We start from the raw sequence: 21,097 nt of genomic DNA, 5'->3' as shown, positions 1-21,097 counted from the left end.
AAAACTAGCAAAAATGGATTCCTCTGAATGCCCTTTGTACAGTACAAGTGTTTTCTCTAGGCCTCATCATAAAAATTTTCTTCCGAATTCCACCCCCCTCGAGCTGCCTTCTCTAGCCGGGGAGGGTGCACCCTGGCCGGCATGGATGAGTAGGTGCGAGGGGGGTGGATGGTACTATTATTTTGCTAATATCTCCGCAAAGCGGTGGACCCCGGGGCTGAAATTCGGGGGATCCCTAGAGGGTCGAGGGTTCTACCGTAAGCGTCCACCCTCGAGTTCCTGGGTGGTCCGGTTCCTTAGTTATAACGGATATAATTCCACATTTTGGGGGGCCGTAACTCGGACCCCCGGGGTCATAGGGACATGGGCCTGTGTCGTCGGATAGAGGGCCCACTGGTCTGACTTTGTCCCGATTTTGGTGCAGTTTGGCCCCGTTTTGGCGGAGTTACAGCTTGGCAAAATGTGTGACATTCTGGTTAACATTCACCTCATGTGGTGAAATTAACCAAAGTCCAACATTTTTTCTATGCATATTTCTACAGTATTATGGCATAAAATTTACAAAAATGGATTCCCCTTAGTGCCCTGAGTACAGTACAAGTGTTTTCTCTAGGCCTCATTCTAAAAATTTTCTTCCGACTTCCACCCCCCTCGAGCTGCCTTCTCTAGCCGGTTTCAAATCATCAGCTCATTAGAGACTGCAAGACCTGATTTGGGTGTGTCTAATAAGGGAGACAATAAAAATGTGCAGGGCAGGGGTGCCTCCAGGACAGGTTTGAAAACCACTGCCCTAAATAGACAGACTGAGCATCGATGCAATGCGGCCACACTCTCTACGTTAGTTAATTTTTTTGGACTAAAAGCTGCCGAAAAGTATTTCAGACATTGTCCTGCGCAAACTGGTTGCAAAATAGGCAGGGCACCAGAAACATCTGAGACACAACAGGGGCAGTGGGTGTGTCAGGAACCAATGGGTGTGGTGCTGTCGGCCTGGGACAAATTGGCCTTAACTGGGTGGACGTGGCTGAACGCTGAGGGTGTACGGCTGATGGCCAGATTGATGTTGCTGTGGCAGATGTACAGGTAGCTGAGGGCCCAATCTTTCTAAACTTGGTCTTTGCTGTCCAGCTGTGTCTGGTGGCATCTGGTAGGTATGCAACTGGTGGCTATATTGTGGAGGCACAACAGGCTGTACTCGTGCTGGAGGCAAAGCATCCAAAGCCACTGGACGTGCCTCTGGAAGGTCCAGCCCTTGCAACAGCAAGGAGACCTCCTGACCCTTTAAACAGTTATTGTGCCACGTCGTAAGAGTCCTCTGATTTACCTCAACTAGCTGAAGGGTTGTGTCACTCATCACCGTTCCATTGCTCAAGATTAGCTGCCGAATTCTTCTGTAATCACGAAGAATGAGATCCCATCTAGACAGAGATTCTGTCCGCTGTTTCTTGGGGCTTCGGTGGATGTTACATAACCTTATGAAAATCATTTCAACAAGGCAACAGCAATTAGGCCACTGTGCTGGAGAGCTGCTAGAACCCAAAACACACCTTTTTGTGCTTTCGACACCAGGAGTGAAGACAGCTTTCTTTTTCGGGGACCTAAAACGTCCTGTAAGTAGCCTGTCTTGATGACGAGCAGCATACACATCCCTGTCTTTATAAAATTTGTCCAGGTTCTGCCAAAAACCCACAATGGTCGCAACTTGTTGGTTGGTAAGTGTGAGGCTTGTCTGTGTGCGCAGCTCCACCAGACACTCCACCAACGCATCCACCCGGTCCATTCCAGGAATGCAGTGCTCGTCAACAGCCTGGAAATATATAACTGTTGGTTAGGTATTTACATGCTGTTAAGTAAGTTTACTGCTTAATGGCAAATAACTAAATGAGTCACAATTCGTATAGAAAAGGAAAATTTATCATTGCTGAGGGTGTATCTAAAGGAGCCTGGACACTGAGCAGTGGTGGAGTCTGGACACTGGGCACTGGTGCAGCTACACTGGGCACTGGTGCAGCTGAAGGAGCCTGGACTCTGAGCAGTGGTGAAGCCAGGACACTGGGCACTGGTGCAGCTGAAGGAGCCCGGACTCTGAGCAGTGGTGGAGCCTGGACACTGGGCAATGGTGCAGCTGAAAAAGCCCGGACTCTGAGCAGTGGTGGAGCCTGGACACTGGGCACTGGTGCAGCTGAAGGAGCCCGGACTCTGAGCAGTGGTGGAGCCAGGACACTGGGCACTGGTGCAGCTACACTGGGCACTGGTGCAGCTGAAGGAGCCTGGACACTGGGCACTGGTGCAGCTGAAGGAGCCTGGACACTGGGCACTGGTGCAGCTACACCGGGCACTGGTGCAGCTGAAGGAGCCCGGACTCTGGGCAGTGGTGGAGCATGGACACTGGCCACTGGTGCAGCTACACTGGGCACAGGTGCAGCTGAAGGAGCCTGGACACTGGGCACTGGTGGAGTCTGGACACTGGGCACTGGTGCAGCTGAAGGAGCCTGGACACTGGGCACTGGTGGAGTCTGGACACTGGGCACTGGTGCAGCTACACTGGGCACTGGTGCAGCTGAAGGAGCCCGCACTCTGGGCAGTGGTGGAGCCTGGACACTGGGCACTGGTGCAGCTGAAGGAGCCTGGACACTGGGCACTGGTGCAGCTACACTGGGCACTGGTGCAGCTGAAGGAGCCTGGACAATGGGCACTGGTGCAGCTACACCGGGCACTGGTGCAGCTGAAGGAGCCCGGACTCTGGGCAGTGGTGGAGCCTGGACACTGGCCACTGGTGCAGCTACACTGGGCACTGGTGCAGCTGAAGGAGCCTGGACACTGGGCACTGGTGGAGTCTGGACACTGGGCACTGGTGCAGCTACACTGGGCACTGGTGCAGCTGAAGGAGCCTGGACACTGGGCACTGGTGGAGTCTGGACACTGGGCACTGGTGCAGCTGAAGGAGCCTGGACACTGGGCACTGGTGCAGCTACACTGGGCACTGGTGCAGCTGAAGGAGCCTGGACAATGGGCACTGGTGCCGCTACACTGGGCACTTGTGCAGCTGAAGGAGCCTGGACACTGGGCCATGGTGGAGCCTGGACACTGGGCACTGGTGCAGCTACACTTGGCACTGGTGCAGCTGAAGGAGCCTGGACACTGGGCACTGGTGCAGCTACACTGGGCACTGGTGCAGCTGAAGGAGCCTGGACACTGGGCCATGGTGGAGTCTGGATACTGGGCACTGGTGCAGCTGAAGGAGCCTGGACACTGGGCACTGGTGGAGTCTGGACATTGGGCACAGGTGCAGCTATATTGGGCACTGGTGCAGCTGAAGGAGCCTGGACACTGGGAACTGGTGCAGCTGGTAGAACTGGTGGACCTGAAAGGACTAAGTCATCTGATGTCACAAGATTTGCCACTGTGGCTTCCTCTCCAAAGAAATCAATGAAACCCTCATCCATTTCCACTTGCTCCTCCACATCTATCTCCTCCAGCAAATGAGAGGTCCTCTCAGAGGTAGGGCACTTGTCCTCCAGGGGCTGACTATTCTGCCTCAACAAGTACTGTACTCCAATGAGCTCTCCTGAGGAAATATTTGTAACAGAAAACGTTTTTAATGGAAATTATGCAGAAAGGTTTATTCAGAAATGCAGTAAATATTTTGTTGTCCACTTCTGTATGAACAATATATATCTAATTCAGAGGGTATCATAAAAAGACAGGATTACTCTATATTCTACTATGTATTTTATTTTCTCCCCTGAAACCTAGAACACAGAATAATGTACAAATATTCTGGTAGTATAATTTTTCTCTGATATGTCAAAATTACATTATTACTGTCCAAAAGCAATTGTAATTTTAACAAAAACATGCTACATCATGAGCTGCATTTATCAAAATATTTTTACCTGTGTATACTGCAGGTCGAGTGAAGCTTGGGACCAATTTCCTGCCATACAACTTATTGTAGTTCTCATTGACAGAGTAAACCAGCTCCCCTGTGTAAGAGCGCAGAGTTGAACCTTCATCTGCAACAGCAGCTTCAGCCCGGTCCTGATTCAAGCGTAATAAACCTTCCAGAAGATAAATCTGGAAGTTCAGGCTGTTTGCGCTGTTCCCTAGAAAAAGAAATAGAAAGCCAAATATTGCTTTGAGAAAATGCAAAACAGAAAATTTAATCTGCAAATATCTTGATAAACATGAATTAGTGGCAAAATGTGGTATATTCTGACATGACAAACCTGGAATAAATCTGCTTAGGTGGCAGTGAAATGATTCCAGGGATGTGGAGCCTCTGGCACAATGATAGGTTTTTAGAACCACCCCACCCTTGTTTGTAGTTCCAGTTTCAGTATAGAGCGGCACATTTGGAGGATCTTGGATACAGGTGACGTGCCGCCTCTGGACATTCCAGATGTGCTGCATTCTCACACTGTCAAGTAGTGGAACACCAAGAGCATCATTCCCCTTGCCACCCATGAGCTCTCTGATGAGCATATCAAGGAGGCGGATAGTGGTTTCTTCTCCTCGTGTTCTCCTCCTGCAGTGCTGGAGCAGCTCAGCTTTAGTTAAATGATGGTCCAGTTCTGCCTCCGTCAGTGTAGGCCAGCCCTGTTGGATGAGTTGCTCCCTTTTGGCCCGTCTCAGCAGAGTGAGATCCCCTGCATCCCACTCAAAAATACAGGATGACAGCCTAGCCATAAAAGTAGGGTACGACTGGTGGGCATCAGTGGTGCACCCTACTGCCAGACGTCGCATAAAATGCCAAATGTCTAGGCGGACGATGACATCGGGCCAGCCGCTGAACCGCCTCTTCAATTTAGTCTCTCCCACTGTCTTGCAACAATCACAGTCCACATAAATGACAGTGGGAGGATCAACACCAGCACTCCGGTATCGCTCCATGAGCCCTGCAGCCATGTGGTCTAACCCAGCCCCTTCATTCGCAGTCAGGACACTCATCAGCACCTGACCTATCTCATTGCCCACTGAGGTAAGCCACTGTGCTGTGCCTTTCGCAGGCCCGCTCAACTTCTTGGTGATCTGAAAGAAACAATAAGCATAGCAAATAATACAACAGGCATCCAAATCAGTTACACTGAAAAAAATAAAGCTCTCTCGGTCTAAAAATACATTATAGATAAGGGTACAGTCAAGTAAGCAGCTTATCTGACCTTCTTAGTTGAATCCATTTTTAAAATTGATCCATACGTGGATGTTATGCTGGCCTTTATGTGATCGAGCCTGTTGAGAATGTCCTGACTGTATACAGTGAGGAGCCATTTGTAGCTGGGTACTGAAGCAAGTGGTGGTGGCTCCTGGAAGTGCACCGGATGCAGGCCACGATTATCAAAAAAGGCCACACACTCTGATGTGTACCGAAGCGCACGTTTCAACCACTCCTCACTGTGGTTCTCTCTCGGCTGGCCGATGATCCTCACTGGGCCATTCCCCATGCCCCTCTCACGCAGCAAGCGAAGAACCCGAATGTCACAGGCATACCTTGGAAAAAAGTATTCATTTAAGTATCTTATTGTAAGGTATCTAATTATTGTAGGAAATATTTATCAAAAAAGGTAGCACATAAGTTAAAATGACTGCAAAATAATTACTTGCGTGTGAGGATGACCCTGAATTCAGATCGATGGGCCAGGTCCAACTGCTGCAGCACAGCATGACTCCAGGACAGGTAGCTGGTTCTACACCTGGTGCAGATCAGGGTCTCTGTCACCAGGTTGCAGTATCTGTCAATGTCTAACACCTGTCGTACCCTCCTGTGCAGTCCACCACCACACAGCTGTTGCGTTGCACAGGCAGGGTTAGTACACTGGAGCCGCACCTTCCACAGCTTATATGGCACCCAGAGCAAGAGACGCTGTGAAAAAAACCTATCAGGTGTTGGAGCTTGGTGGTACAACAGGGCTGGTGGAGGGGGGTGATACCACAACTGTAGGTTTTCACGCAGCTCCAGCTTTCCCTTTGCACCAACCCTAAAAAGTGCTTCCGACACCCACTTCTGGTCTTGCTGTGGAATTGTCTGTGGCCACAGAAGGGGGAGATCTTCTGGCTGAGATGAGACCTGCTGATATTATCAAAAACACTGGTTTAAATAAAAGCTAAGAGAGCATTAAATGATGAAGACATCTATATATTTTGAATGAACAAAAGAAGGAACATGAACTAATGTGGAAGCAATCAAAGTCCTCGAGACAGTGTGAAAGGCTAACGAATGCAAGTTGGCCTCTTAATTGACCTAAAAATGGGGCTGTATCTAACATGTAGAGGGATGTTAGGGAGGACAGCTGAAACGGTCAGATGTCACTTAGACCAGCGGGTCTCAATTCCAGTCCTCGCGCCCCCTGCTCTTCACATTTTGTAAGTTTCTTGTATAGCTTCAGACATTTGTTCCATTCGAACGTAAGTGCCCTGAGAACTGGACATCACATGAAATCCCTCCGTGATTCAAGTTCAAAGCGTATGTATATGTTCAATTCATAGTGAGTAATACAGTGGTGTATCGAGGTATACAGAGGTAAATGATGTCACACTTCTCCATGGTAGGTAGCCTCCAAGGTAGCCTACATAATACAAGAATCCATACACATGCATACTTGCGTAACAAGACTGAGAAGGTCCTTAAACACAAAAGCTTAATCTATTTGTAAATTCGACAACATAATCTCGGCCAGTGCAAAGGAGCAAGCCCAGAGGAGGGACAGCCTCTTTGCATCAAACCCGTCGTTCCCAGCTATGCTCATCATTCTTGAAAGGCCAGGGGAATTAGCTCAAATGGTAGAGCGCTCGCTTAGCATGCGAGAGGTAGCGGGAGCGATGCCCGCATTCTCCAAGTTGGCTCCTGCCCTTTTACTCACACATCCCTAGATCAGTGGTTTTCAATCCTGTCCTGGAGGCATCCCTGCCCTGCACATTTCGCATTTCCCCTCATCTAACACACCTGTGTCAAATCATCAGCTCATTAGTAGAGACTGCAAGACCTGATTTGGGTGTGTCTAATAAGGGAGACATACAAAATGTTCAGTGCAGGGGTGCCTCCAAGAAAGGTTTGAAAACCATTGCCCTAAAGAGACCGACTGAGCGTTGACGCAATGCTGCCACACTCCCACGTTAGCTTTTTTTGGGCTCACAGCTGCCAAAAAGTATTTCAGACATGGTCCTGTGCAAATTGGTTGCAAAACAGTGCCATATTACGCACAGTTCCCTAAAACAGTGGTTTTCAAACCTGTCCTGGAGGCACCCCTGCCCTTCACATTTTGAATGTTTCCTCATCTAACACACCTGTTTCAAATCATCAGCTCATTAGTAGAGACCGCGAGACCTTATTTGGGTGTGTCTAATAAGGGAGACAATAAAAATGTGCAGGGCAGGGGTGCCTCCAGGACAGGTTTGAGAACCACTGCCCTAAAGAGACAGACTGAGCATCGATGCAATGCGGCCACACTCTCTACGTTAGTTAATTTTTTTGGACTATATATATATATATGTGTGTGTGTGTGTGTGTGTGTGTGTACAGAAGTATTCAGTTCCCTTGAACCAAATAATGTGCCTTGCTTACCACTGAATGAGTGTCCTCTGGTTCAGCTCAAACAGCTGGATCATTGTTTCATCCATCAGCCTTCGACTGTTAAGCACCAGGTCTCGGATGTGGTGGTAATCTGAAAGGATTTTAGACCACCTGGGGGTGCAAACTCCAGCCTTCTTGGTCGGTGACTTGTGTAAAGCACACAGCTTCATACAAATGGCCTCAACCAAGCGGCTGGTGCTGGGCCACTGTGCTGGACCCCCAGGATGTCCAATCAGACACCGTTTCACACTCTCCACACCCGGTGTGACTCCGGACCGCTTCGGTGCCTTAAAGCGCCCATGTGTCAGCTGAGGCTGATGTCGAGGCTGATAGTTGACCCGCTGTTTATCAACATCAGGGAGAGCTGTCCACAGCTGGATGGCCTCTGTCACCTGCAGGTCGGTGAGGTAAGGAGCCTCACGAAGACCCACCAGGAAACCAGCCAGATCCTGGACCTTGTCCCACCCAGCGATGCCATCAGGTCCAATGACTGCTCCCTAGTAAATGCAGATTAGTGTTAATATACACTTCCAGTCAAAAGCCTTTGAACAGAAATATTTTTTTACATTTTTTAAAGAATTCTGCTCAACAAGCCTGCATTTATTTTATTCAAATACAACAAAAGCCATTATATTGTGAAATAATTTTACTATTTAAAATAAAAATGCTTTCTATTTGAATATAGTTTAAAGTGTAAGTTATTTCTGTGATGCACAGCTGTATTTTCAGCATCATTCCTGAGTCTTCAGTGTCACATGATCTTCAGAAATCATTCAGATATCCTGATTTGTTGTTCTAGAAACCTTTTTTTATTGATATTATTATCATCAATATTTAGAACAGTTGTGTACATTTTGTTTAAGATTCTTTGATGAATAGAAGGATCCAAGATAAGAGTTTATCTGTAATAAAAAGCTTTTTTAACATTATACACTATACCATCCAAAAGTGTGGAGTCAGAACATTTAAATCATTATATATTTAGTATTAAATTATAGAAATTAATACTTTTATTTAGCAAGGACGCATTAAATAGATGATAAAGACATTTATAATGTTACAATATATACACTGAACTTTCTATTCAAAGAAACCTAAACAAAAAATCTCTAGAAGCTATTTTTAACCTAATAATAATAATAATATAGCACCCGGCACCCGTTTTTTTTAGCAGCAAATTGGAATGATTTCTGAAGAATCGTGTGCCCTGAGTAATGATGTTAAATTCAGCATTGAAATCACAAGACTGAATTACTTTTTTAAATATATTCAAATGGATAGCAGTTATTTTAAATAGTAAAAATATTTCAAAATATTACTGCTTTTGTTGTATTTTGAATCAAATAAATGCAGGCTTAAAAAAAACACCTTGCTTGTAGTGTATTTGGAATAAAACGAGACTGAAACAAAATAAAGCCCTTAGAGTGTCTTACCTGAGCCTCGCCGGAGACACTTCTTCCAGTGTCAGATGGCTGTGACAGCACTGAAGAGGCAGGGGCGAGATACTGTCCCTCTCCTCCAGATGATGTGGACGGCTCAGCCAGTGATGCTGGGGACTGAGGCAGAGGCAAAGATGAGGGGCTGTTTCTGAGATCACGGCAGGGGTCATCCTCATACAGCACTGGAACTGTGATGTCCTCCATGCTCTCTTCCTCAAACCCCTCATCTAGCAGGTCCTGATCATCAACCTCCTCCACCAGCCGGTCTTCCTCCTCTGGGTTCTGGAGCACTGGAGTCAGTGTTTTGCCAGTCTGGCTGTAAAGGTACTCGATTCCCAGCAATTCACCTACAATAATAAAATAATAAAAAAAGAAAAAAAGTGCTCTTAATAATGTATCAAGTACATTGGAGGCTAAATAGATAACTTAATAGAATATTGCAAAAGAACAAATTAAATTTCTTACCTGTATATGCTCCAGGAGGGCGATAGCGCTCATCCCAGGGCTTCCCAAAGACTGTTCGGCTAAGCCGGTCCACAGCCTCTCTCATGGCACTGCCATATGTCCGAATGGAGGACGCCCGTTTTATGGCATCTTCCATTCGGTCATCATTCCAACGCATCAAGCCCTCAAGGAGATAGGCCTGAAAATGCGCATCGCTGGCACTGGTTCCTAAAAGTTAAATAATATTAAAAAATATATAAAAAAGGGGTTTTATATGTCACATATGTACAATATATGTACTACACATAAGGTGCTCTGAAGTAACTTGTATACTACATTTAATAGAGTTGTGTAACTAAATAAAAAATGATTGTCACTTATTCCTGTATTACTAGTGACTTGTTAGTCAAGACAGCTTTGTCAATGCTAATGACATTAAAAAGTAATTGTAATGTAGAGTGTGACATTTATTAATGTGGCATTACTTTAAAGTGATGGAAGCAGTTACAGTGCTTATATTTTCTACAGAAAAATAATAATCCATATGCATGTAATACCTGGAAAAAAAACGGTTCAGGTGGAGGTGGAACGACTCCAAGGAGGTAGAGCCACGAGCACACCTGTAGCAGCACAGCTCCACGCTGCCTTTCTTCAGTGTCCCTGTCTTCATGTACAGCGGAAAGTCCTCTGGGTCTTGTATACACTGGACGTGCTTGCGCTGTTCCTTCCATATCTGCTGGATCCGTTCGTGGTCCAGCAGAGGAACTCCCAGGGTGTCCTTCCCATCCGCACTGTCAAACTGATCAATCAGTGACCCAATCAATCTGGCGGTCTCCTCCACCCCCCTGGTCCTCCTCCGGCAGTGCAGTGCCAACTCCCTCCGGGTAATGCGAGCACTGACCGCCTTTTCTGAGATGTGGCCAGTCTTCTTTGCCGCCAGGTCACTCTCTTTTGCAGAGCGAAGAGCAGCCACATCCTCTGGATCCCACTGAAAGATGCACGTGGACAGACGTGCCATGAAGATCCCGTAGAGTGGATGAGCCTCTGTCGTGACACCTGCAGCAAATCGCCGCATGAAGTGCCTGATGTCGAGGCGCACTACAAGCTCATCCCACTCCGAAAACATGATCTTCACCCGCGATTGGCCATACTGACTGCAGCAGTCCCCGTCCACGTACATCACTTTTGGGGCTGCCTCTCCTGCCTCTCGGTAGCGTTTCATCAGACCAGCTGCCATGGAGTCCAGTCCATGTCCCTCGGCAGCTGTCAGCACAGAGACAAGGACCTGGCCGTGTTCATTTCCGACATTTGTGCACCAGGCAGCTGTTCCTGAAGCAGCACCGGCAAGTTTCTTTGTAACCTATTGGGAAAAATAAAAGATGTGCTCTTTATGTATGCACATCACACACATATCCATATTTGGCAAATTTCTGGATATAAACAGGGCTTTGATACCTTTTTTGTCGAATCCATCTTGAGAACACAGCCAAAGACAGATGTTAATTTGGCCTTGACCTCGTGCAGTCGCCCCAGAACATCCCTGGCATACACGGCTAACAGCCACTTAGGTTTAGGCAGGGCAGGTAAAAGTGGAGGATCAGCAAACACAGGAGGCTGCACAAGGGAGGACCTTGTGAATGGTTCGCAGGCAGTCAGGTACTGCAAGACACGCTGTGTCCATGCCTCACTGTGCTGTTCCATCAGTTTCCTGTAAAGCTGAGTCACACTGTTGCCCAGTGTCCTCTCCCTCATCATCCTCAGCACCCGGTTGTCACATGAGTATCTAAGGAAGCAACAGTATAATCATGCAAATGCTTTAGTTGGTAAAAAATAACCCATATAAAAGCACCTAATAATGAATGATTGTCATTATGAATTACCTGTATGTCAGCAAAGCTGGAAACTGACTGCGGTGGCCCATATCCAGCTGTCCTAGGATGTCCTCAGACCAGGCAGGATATTTCTTTTTGCAGCGTTTGCACTCCAGATACTCAGTGGCAAGGTCATACCACCCGTCGATGTCCAAGACCTTACGCACGGTACGGTAAATTCCTGCCGCTGTTAGTCTGTGCTTACCACAGTCTGGGCGAACCCTGACAAGAGGAAATAACCACATCTTCAGCGGCATCCATAAGAAAAGGGGCCGACAGAAGAAGAGGTCAGGTGAGGCAGGGGGCTGAGTGTTTATTAAAGGGGGCTGAGGAGGATACCACCAAAGTTTCAGCTGGGACACTAGTTCTGACTTGCCGGTTCGTGGGTTGGCCTTAAATAGTGTGTTCCGGATCCACTCATGCTGGAAAGGTGGAAGTTGATCTTTCCAGTGACTTGGAAGCTCAGCTGGTGGCTGGTGATGTGAAGGAGCTGGTGCCTTGGCAGTTTCCACTGATGGAGATGGACCAGCACAGTCCTCTGAGTGAATAGTAAAAAAAAAAAACAATAAGGATGACTGTTGCATTTGATAGTAATATGCCATAAATGCAGCGCACAAACAGCCTGCAAAGCACAATTTTTGGACAAGTATTCATAATTATTATGTTATATTTAGGAACGAGAGTGAAGAAAGTGGTACTAGTGTTAAGGAAGCAAAGAAAACAGCATACACTATATTAATTTAAGGAGAATGGAATCAGTGCAGCTCACTGAGAATGAGGATCAGATGGAATGGAGGAAGGAAAATGTGGTGTGATGAATTAAGTGTAAAGCAACGAAGCCCACGGACATGAAGCATACACACAGATAGAGTAAGGAAAAACTGTTCCTCTAATCATTAGAACAATGAATCTCCACCATTCTGTCTGCTCAGGGAGAGCTGAAGAGTGTGTGAGAAGAGCAAGCGGTGTGAAAAAGTTATCTGGTGATTATCTAACAACAGGTAAGTTCGGAAACGCAAATAAATACACTGACACCTTGAAAAATCCTTACGGTTTTGAAGAAGTGCACTCAAAGAAAGCATCCCGCTTGAGGCATGATATGATATAATTCTGTATTGTAAACAAAACATATTTTAAAATGTTGATTATTTTCCCCCAAGAAATAACGCTTCTCAGTGTGTTTTCACAAAACATTCTTGTAATATGTGCATTTGTGTCATATGCCACACCTGTATTTAGCTGTGCTTCACATTGTGATGCAGCAAATACCAGCTCCTCATCGTCATCTTCAGCAGTGGGAACGGACTTGCCTGGAGCACAAATGTTAAAGCTATCATTGTGAACAATACACAGAGACAAACATATGTAAGATGGTGCTTACTTACCAGTAGCGAAAAGCTGCATGGGGGGCAAATGTTTGGCTGGGGGTTCTGCTGCTGGAGGAGGTAAAGTGGACTGCAATAATGGATCTGGAAATGGCAAGTTGACAAGTTTGCCATAAGGATAAATTAATATATGTAGAAATGCTGTAGGTAAAATTCTATATTCACACTCCTACTCACAGGGTTTAACTGGTGATGTGAGTTTTTTTGCCAGCTGTGAAGGCGACAAATTTTTGCCACGTGCCAACAGCGCTTTCACAGTTGCGGTCTTCTGTACACCAGTTTGGATAGCTGCAGGTGGAGGTGCAGTGGTTGCAGAAGCACTGGAGGTTGCAGCTTGAGGTGCAGGCTGACGTACGCTGGTGCCCACAGCAGAAGCCCGTCTTTTCAGGACATATGTCTTGAAAATGGCCATGTTGGTTTTGGGCCTGGCATCTGCCTTAACGAGGTACCTGATGAGTGCTTGAGCCTCCTTGCTCTGGTCCTCATAAACATCTTTCATGGACCGGCCCTGGAAGTCACCAAACTCCACCATCATGCAGCCCTGGTCTCCAGTTGCCCGGGCTTCTGCCTGCATTTCCTGCTTCCTCTGATAATTCTCCACTTCTTCTGCCATCTCTCTAATTTGAGAAGAGTACTGTAGGAACAGTTGTTTATTTTCTGACAGGGGTGTTGTCTGCGCCGTCTCATTGGAAATGCTGAGCACCAAATACACGGCATACCCCAGAGAGTTTTCCAGGAGCCATCTAAATCTCTGGCCCTGGTACTTCCCAAACTGAAGTTTGCAGTGAGCCAGTACTAAAAACTGGTCACTGGGGTCTCCACCGTTTGTGCTGACAAAAGTACTGGCCTCTGACAGCACCTCCTCCTTAGGTTTGGCCCTTCCAGACTCCACATTTTCAAGGCGCCTCGCCTCCGCCAAAGGTGCCATGAGGAGTCGGCTTGATGTTGCCGATTGCCGTTGAAAAGAGGGATATGCATACATTTTCTGAAATGAAAATCAGAAAAAGACTACTACCTTTTGCAATCTAAAAGACACCTGTATGTTAAGTGTGTAACAATAATTTAACAAGCTACGCATAAACTATATTACTGTGGTAATAAACATGGCCATGACATAAACTGTCCTGAAGTTGAGTTTTCTACAAAGGACAGGAATCCCTGACATATAAAATATGTAACGTCAATATGAAGTCTGAAATTTCCTTTTATTTTCAATGCTGTCATCTTAAACCATGATTACACACACACCAGGCTACAAAATATTACATTAAATATATCATACTTCAAATGTTGTCATCTTACCCCAGGGTTACACCAGGTGCTTTTACCTCTTAAAATCTCAGCCATTTTTCTGTGTTTTTAACTTTCTGGTCTACCCACATACTTTGGCCCATATGGATACATTTGGCCTTTTTTTGTTTGTTTTTAGTTAAGACTCTCAATGGTTTTTTATTAAAAAAAGTCATTATTATTACATTATTTTAGAAAATATCAATTATTTCTTGGTAAATGCAGTTTTCCACATCTCCACAACAATTTGGTAACGATTTTTACAATTAAAATGTGTGTGTGTTATTATGTGTTAATACCAAATATAAATGTAAATAGTTTAATCATTATTTTCATTCATAGGGCCTAGAAACCATGATTTCTTAGACAATAAACACATCATTGTTGACAGTAGCATAGCTTAATTAGCTGACGGTCGGTAAATTTAACTTATCTGATCATTTATCATGTGAAAAGTTACAGGTTCACAGGTACTGAAGAAAGCATGAACTGTACACGCTAGCTAGCTATACTGACACGATTCATTTTCCAAAAATACACACTGTATATGAACAAATAATGACCAGTTTTCAATGAATAAAGTAATAGCCTTACCTTTAACAAAGATGACAACAACGGCGATTGGTCAAAAGGAGGCCACAGGAGAGAAACGCGATTGATCAAAAGTAAGCCACGGAAGAGAAACGCGATTGTTCAAAAGTAAGCCACAGGCGAAACGCGATTGGTCAAAAGTAATCCACAGGCGGAACGCGATTGGTCAAAAGTAAGCCACAGGCGAAACGCGATTGGCTCATGTGGCTTACTTTGGGCTTACTTTGGCTCAGTCGGTGGGAAGCAGTAGGCGCGAGAGGTAGCGGGAGCGATGCCCGCATTCTCCAAGTTGGCTCCTGCCCTTTTACTCACACATCCCTAGATCAGTGGTTTTCAATCCTGTCCTGGAGGCATCCCTGCCCTGCACATTTCGCATTTCCCCTCATCTAACACACCTGTTTCAAATCATCAGCTCATTAGTAGAGACTGCAAGACCTGATTTGGGTGTGTCTAATAAGGGAGACATACAAAATGTTCAGGGCAGGGGTGCCTCCAGGTAAGGTTTGAAAACCATTGCCCTAAAGAGACCGACTGAGCGTTGACGCAATGCTGCCACACTCCCACGTTAGCTTTTTTTGGGCTCACAGCTGCCAAAAAGTATTTCAGACATGGTCCTGTGCAAATTGGTTGCAAAACAGTGCCATTTTACGCACAGTTCCCTAAAGCAGTGGTTTTCAAACCTGTCCTGGAGGCACCCCTGCCCTTCACATTTTGAATGTTTCCCTCATCTAACACACCTGATTCAAATCATCAGCTCATTAGTAGAGGCCGCGAGACCTTATTTGGGTGTGTCTAATAAGGGAGACAATAAAAATGTGCAGGGCAGGGGTGCCTCCAGGACAGGTTTGAGAACCACTGCCCTAAAGAGACAGACTGAGCATTGATGCAATGCGGCCACACTCTCTACGTTAGTTAATTTTTTTGGACTAAAAGGTGCCGAAAAGTATTTCAGACATTGTCCTGCGCAAACTGGTGGCAAAATAGGTCCCACCGAGATTTGAACTCGGATCACTGGATTCAGAGTCCACAGTGCTAACCATTACACCATGGAACCTTAACTGGTGCAGCTGTTGCTCACAGGGCCACAAACACTGGCACCATCGCCAAACTAGTGCTGTTTTATCTTTTCCTGCGGCAAGAAAGCACACAGGCTCCACCGAGATTCGAACTCAGATCGCTGGATTCAAAGCCCAGAGTGCTGACCATTACACCATGGAACCAAAACTGCTTGGTTGGAGGCCAACTTGGAAACAGATAGCTCTCTGGCTGTGGGGAAGCAGTTATACAGAGAGGTTGGAACCCAGTGATTTTTGGTCAATGGCCCGCCTCAAAAAAGGGAAAAGTGTGGGAGATGTTGCCAAAACCCGGGATCGAACCAGGGACCTTCAGATCTTCAGTCTAACGCTCTCCCAACTGAGCTATTTCGGCTACAACAAACCTCTGCTTAGCAAGCAGTGATTTCAGTGAGATCACCCTACTCTTTGTCGGAATTGAAGAGCAGAGCAGAGATGAGCCCCCAGACAATAAAAACCGCTGGCCAGTATGGGGATCGAACCCGCGACCTTGGCATTATTAGCACCACGCTCTAACCAGCTGAGCTAACCGGCCTGGCTTAGCCATCCATGTCTGCCTGATTGCAAAAAACCTGCCATAATGTTTATGAATGCAATGAGACAATAAAGCTTCACGTTTTAACCTGAACAAGGGCTCATCCGGGATTTGAACCCAGGACCTCTCGCACCCAAAGCGAGAATCATACCCCTAGACCAAAGAGCCTTCTTTCCCTAAGCCAAGAAAAAAGAGCTATTCCAGCATCAACAAAAGAAGGAACATGAACTAACGTGGAAGCAATCAAAGTCCTCGAGACAGTGTGAAAGGCTAACGAATGCAAGTTGGCCTCTTAATTGACCTAAAAATGGGGCTGTATCTAACATGTAGAGGGATGTTAGGGAGGACAGCTGAAACGGTCAGATGTCACTTAGACCAGCGGGTCTCAATTCCAGTCCTCGCGCCCCCTGCTCTTCACATTTTGTAAGTTTCTTGTATAGCTTCAGACATTTGTTCCATTCGAACGTAAGTGCCCTGAGAACTGGACATCACATGACAGCCCTCCGTGATTCAAGTTCAAAGCGTATGTATATGTTTAATTCATAGTGAGTAATACAGTGGTGTATCGAGGTATACAGAGGTAAAGGATGTCACACTTCTCCATGTGTGAAGAAGTTGCGCAGCACAAATCCGTGAACCAATGTTCCAAAGTGAAGTATACTTTGACGGATTTCCCCTGCTCAGGGAGTGGGGAGCAATGAACACTGTGTAGGGACCATGTCAATCGCTAGGAGCTCACTTCTAATGAGCTGATTATCCGAATCAGGTGTGCTAACAAAGAGAGACATGCAAAACATGCAGACCTGGGGGGAGCGAGGACTAGAATTGAGAACCGCTTCCTTAGACTTTAAGTCAGTGTGAGCAAAAGAGGTGAGAAGTTGTCTGCATGATCCGAGTGTTCCAAGGTAGCCTACATAATACAAGAATCCATACACATGCATACTGGCGTAACAAGACCGAGAAGGTCCTTAAACACAAAAGCTTAATCTCTTTGTTAATTCGACAACATAATCTCGGCCAGTGCAAAGGAGCAAGCCCAGAGGAGGGACAGCCTCTTTGCATCAAACCCGTCATTCCCAGCTATGCTCATCATTCTTGAAAGGCCAGGGGAATTAGCTGAAATGGTAGAGCGCTCGCTTAGCATTCAAGAGGTAGCGGGATCAATGCCCGCATTCTCCAAGTTGGCTCCTGCCCTTTTACTCACACATCCCTAGATCAGTGGTTTTCAATCCTGTCCTGGAGGCATCCCTGCCCTGCACATTTCGCATTTCCCCTCATCTAACACACCTGTTTCAAATCATCAGCTCATTAGTAGAGACTGCAAGAGCTGATTTGGGTGTGTCTAATAAGGGAGACATACAAAATGTTCAGGGCAGGGGTGCCTTCAGGAAAGGTTTGAAAACCATTGCCCTAAAGAGACCGACTGAGCGTTGACGCAATGCTGCCACACTCCGACTTTAGCTTTTTTTGGGCTCACAGCTGCCAAAAAGTATTTCAGACATGGTCCTTGGTTGCAAAACAGTGCCATTTTACGCACAGTTCCCTAAAGCAGTCGTTTTCTAATCTGTCCTGGAGGCACCCCTGCCCTTCACATTTTGAATGTTTCCCTCATCTAACACACCTGTTTCAAATCATCAGCTCATTAGTAGAGACCGCGAGACCTTAATTGGGTGTGTCTAATAAGGGAGACAATAAAAATGTGCAGGGCAGGGGTGCCTCCAGGACAGGTTTGAGAACCACTGCCCTAAAGAAACAGACTGAGCATCGATGCAATGCGGCCACACTCTCTACGTTAGTTAATTTTTTTGGACTAAAAGGTGCCGAAAAGTATTTCAGACATTGTCCTGCGCAAACTAGGTCCCACCAAGATTTGAATTCAGATCACTGGATTCAGAGTCCAGAGTGCTAACCATTACACCATGGAACCTTAACCGGAGCAGCTGTTGCTCACAGGGCCACAAACACTGGCACTATCGCCAAACCAGTGCTGTTTTATCTTTTCCTGCGGCAAGAAAGCACACAGGCTCCACCGAGATTCGAACTCAGATCACTGGATTCAAAGCACAGAGTGCTGACAATTACACCATGGAACCGAAACTGCTTGGTTGGAGGCCAACTTGGAAACAGATAGCTCTCTGGCTGTGGGAAAGCAGTTATACAGAGAGGTTGGAACCCAGTGATTTTTGGTCAATGGCCCGCCTCAAAAAAGGGAAAAGTGTGGGAGATTTTGCCGAAACCCGGGATCGAACCAGGGACCTTCAGATCTTCAGTCTAATGTTCTCTCAACTGAGCTATTTCAGCTACAACAAACCTCTGCTTAGCAAGCAGTGATTTCAGTGAGATCACCCTACTCTTTGTCGTAGCTGAAGAGCAGAGCAGAGATGAGCCCCCAGACAATAAAACCAGCTGGCCAGTACGGTGATCGAACCCGTGACCTTGGCGTTATTAGCACCACGCTCTAACCAGCTAAGCTAACCGGCCTGGCTTAGCCATCCATGTCTGCCTGATTGGAAAAAACCTGCCATAATGTTTGTGAAAGCAATGAGACAATAAAGCTTAACGTTTTAACCTGAACAAGGGCTAATCCAGGATTTGAACACGGGACCTCTCGCACCCAAAGCGAGAATCATACCCCTAGACCAACGAGCCTTCTTGCCCAAAGACAAGAAAAAATAGCTATTTCAGCAACAACAAAAGAAGGAACATGAACTAACGTGGAAGCAATCATAGTCCTCGAGACAGTGTGAAAGGCTAACGAATGCAAGTTGGCCTCTTAATTGACCTAAAAATGGGGCTGTATCTAACATGTATTTTATGCGACGTCTGGCAGTAGGGTGCACCACTGATGCCCACCAGTTGTACCCTACTTTTATGGCTAGGCTGTCATCCTGTATTTTTGAGTGGGATGCAGGGGATCTCACTTAGACCAGCGGGTCTCAATTCCAGTCCTCGCGCCCCCTGCTCTTCACATTTTGTAAGTTTCTTGTATAGCTTCAGACATTTGTTCCATTCGAACGTAAGTGCCCTGAGAACTGGACATCACATGACAGCCCTCCGTGATTCAAGTTCAAAGCTTATGTATATGTTCAATTTATAGTGAGTAATACAGTGGTGTATTGAGGTATACAGAGGTAAAGGATGTCACACTTCTCCATGTGTGAAGAAGTTGCGCAGCACAAATCCGTGAACCAATGTTCCAAAGTGAAGTATACTTTGACGGATTTCTCCTGCTCAGGGAGTGGGGAGCAATGAACACTGTGTAGGGACCATGTCAATCACTAGGAGCTCACTTCTAATGAGCTGATTATCCGAATCAGGTGTGCTAACAAAGAGAGACATGCAAAACATGCAGACCTGGGGGAGCGAGGACTAGAATTGAGAACCGCTTCCTTAGACTTTAAGTCAGTGTGAGCAAAAGAGCTGAGAAGTTGTCTGCATGATCCGAGTGTTCCAAGGTAGCCTACACAATACAAGAATCCATACACATGCATACTGGCGTAACAAGACCGAGAAGGTCCTGCGCAAACTGGTGGCAAAATAGGTCCCACCGAGATTTGAACTCGGATCACTGGATTCAGAGTCCAGTGTGCTAACCATTACACCATGGAACCTTAACTGGTGCAGCTGTTGCTCACAGGGCCACAAACACTGGCACCATCGCCAAACTAGTGCTGTTTTATCTTTTCCTGCGGCAAGAAAGCACACAGGCTCCACCGAGATTCGAACTCAGATCGCTGGATTCAAAGCCCAGAGTGCTGACCATTACACCATGGAACCAAAACTGCTTGGTTGGAGGCCAACTTGGAAACAGATAGCTCTCTGGCTGTGAGGAAGCAGTTATACAGAGAGGTTGGAACCCAGTGATTTTTGGTCAATGGCCCGCCTCAAAAAAGGGAAAAGTGTGGGAGATGTTGCCGAAACCCGGGATCAAACCAGAGACCTTCAGATCTTCAGTCTAACGCTCTCCCAACTGAGCTATTTCAGCTACAACAAAAACTCTGTTTAGCAAGCAGTGATTTCATTGAGATCACCCTACTCTTTGTCGGAAATGAAGAGCAGAGCAGAGATGAGCCCCCAGACAATAAAAACAGCTGGCCAGTACAGGGATCGAACCCGCGACCTTGGCGTTATTAGCACCACGCTCTAACCAGCTAAGCTAACCGGCCTGGCTTAGCCATCCATGTCTGCCTGATTGGAAAAAACCTGCCATAATGTTTGTGAAAGCAATGAGACAATAAAGCTTAACGTTTTAACCTGAACAAGGGCTAATCCAGGATTTGAACACGGGACCTCTCGCACCCAAAGCGAGAATCATACCCCTAGACCAACGAGCCTTCTTGCCCAAAGACAAGAAAAAATAGCTATTTCAGCAACAACAAAAGAAGGAACATGAACTAACGTGGAAGCAATCATAGTCCTCGAGACAGTGTGAAAGGCTAACGAATGCAAGTTGGCCTCTTAATTGACCTAAAAATGGGGCTGTATCTAACATGTATTTTATGCGACGTCTGGCAGTAGGGTGCACCACTGATGCCCACCAGTTGTACCCTACTTTTATGGCTAGGCTGTCATCCTGCATTTTTGAGTGGGATGCAGGGGATCTCACTTAGACCAGCGGGTCTCAATTCTAGTCCTCGCGCCCCCTGCTCTTCACATTTTGTAAGTTTCTTGTATAGCTTCAGACATTTGTTCCATTCGAACGTAAGTGCCCTGAGAACTGGACATCACATGACAGCCCTCCGTGATTAAAGTTCAAAGCGTATGTATATGTTCAATTTATAGTGAGTAATACAGTGGTGTATCGAGGTATACAGAGGTAAAGGATGTCACACTTCTCCATGTGTGAAGAAGTTGCGCAGCACAAATCCGTGAACCAATGTTCCAAAGTGAAGTATACTT

General features: G+C 46.3%; 9 non-coding genes across 9 annotated transcripts; all 9 read right to left on the bottom strand.

Moving 5' to 3' along the window:
• Nucleotides 1-15,738: 15,738 nt before the first annotated feature.
• On the bottom strand, nt 15,739-15,810 carry trnaq-uug (transfer RNA glutamine (anticodon UUG)). Its single transcript has one exon. It is a non-coding gene; the product is annotated as a tRNA-Gln (tRNA).
• A 135-nt stretch (nt 15,811-15,945) lies between these two features.
• Nucleotides 15,946-16,018, bottom strand: trnaf-gaa (transfer RNA phenylalanine (anticodon GAA)). Its single transcript has one exon. It is a non-coding gene; the product is annotated as a tRNA-Phe (tRNA).
• Nucleotides 16,019-16,124: 106 nt separating this feature from the next.
• On the bottom strand, nt 16,125-16,198 carry trnai-aau (transfer RNA isoleucine (anticodon AAU)). The gene has a single exon. It is a non-coding gene; the product is annotated as a tRNA-Ile (tRNA).
• Nucleotides 16,199-16,294: 96 nt separating this feature from the next.
• Nucleotides 16,295-16,366, bottom strand: trnap-ugg (transfer RNA proline (anticodon UGG)). Its single transcript has one exon. It is a non-coding gene; the product is annotated as a tRNA-Pro (tRNA).
• A 2,239-nt stretch (nt 16,367-18,605) lies between these two features.
• Nucleotides 18,606-18,679, bottom strand: trnai-aau (transfer RNA isoleucine (anticodon AAU)). The gene has a single exon. It is a non-coding gene; the product is annotated as a tRNA-Ile (tRNA).
• Nucleotides 18,680-19,737: 1,058 nt separating this feature from the next.
• trnaq-cug (transfer RNA glutamine (anticodon CUG)) lies at nt 19,738-19,809 on the bottom strand. The gene has a single exon. It is a non-coding gene; the product is annotated as a tRNA-Gln (tRNA).
• A 94-nt stretch (nt 19,810-19,903) lies between these two features.
• On the bottom strand, nt 19,904-19,975 carry trnaq-uug (transfer RNA glutamine (anticodon UUG)). The gene has a single exon. It is a non-coding gene; the product is annotated as a tRNA-Gln (tRNA).
• A 135-nt stretch (nt 19,976-20,110) lies between these two features.
• Nucleotides 20,111-20,183, bottom strand: trnaf-gaa (transfer RNA phenylalanine (anticodon GAA)). Its single transcript has one exon. It is a non-coding gene; the product is annotated as a tRNA-Phe (tRNA).
• A 107-nt stretch (nt 20,184-20,290) lies between these two features.
• trnai-aau (transfer RNA isoleucine (anticodon AAU)) lies at nt 20,291-20,364 on the bottom strand. The gene has a single exon. It is a non-coding gene; the product is annotated as a tRNA-Ile (tRNA).
• Nucleotides 20,365-21,097: the final 733 nt, after the last annotated feature.

The sequence above is a fragment of the Carassius carassius genome, chromosome 8 (genome assembly GCF_963082965.1).
Source record: "Carassius carassius chromosome 8, fCarCar2.1, whole genome shotgun sequence".
Taxonomy (NCBI): Eukaryota; Metazoa; Chordata; class Actinopteri; order Cypriniformes; family Cyprinidae; genus Carassius; species Carassius carassius.
This window is presented reverse-complemented; position numbering and strand designations above follow the sequence as displayed.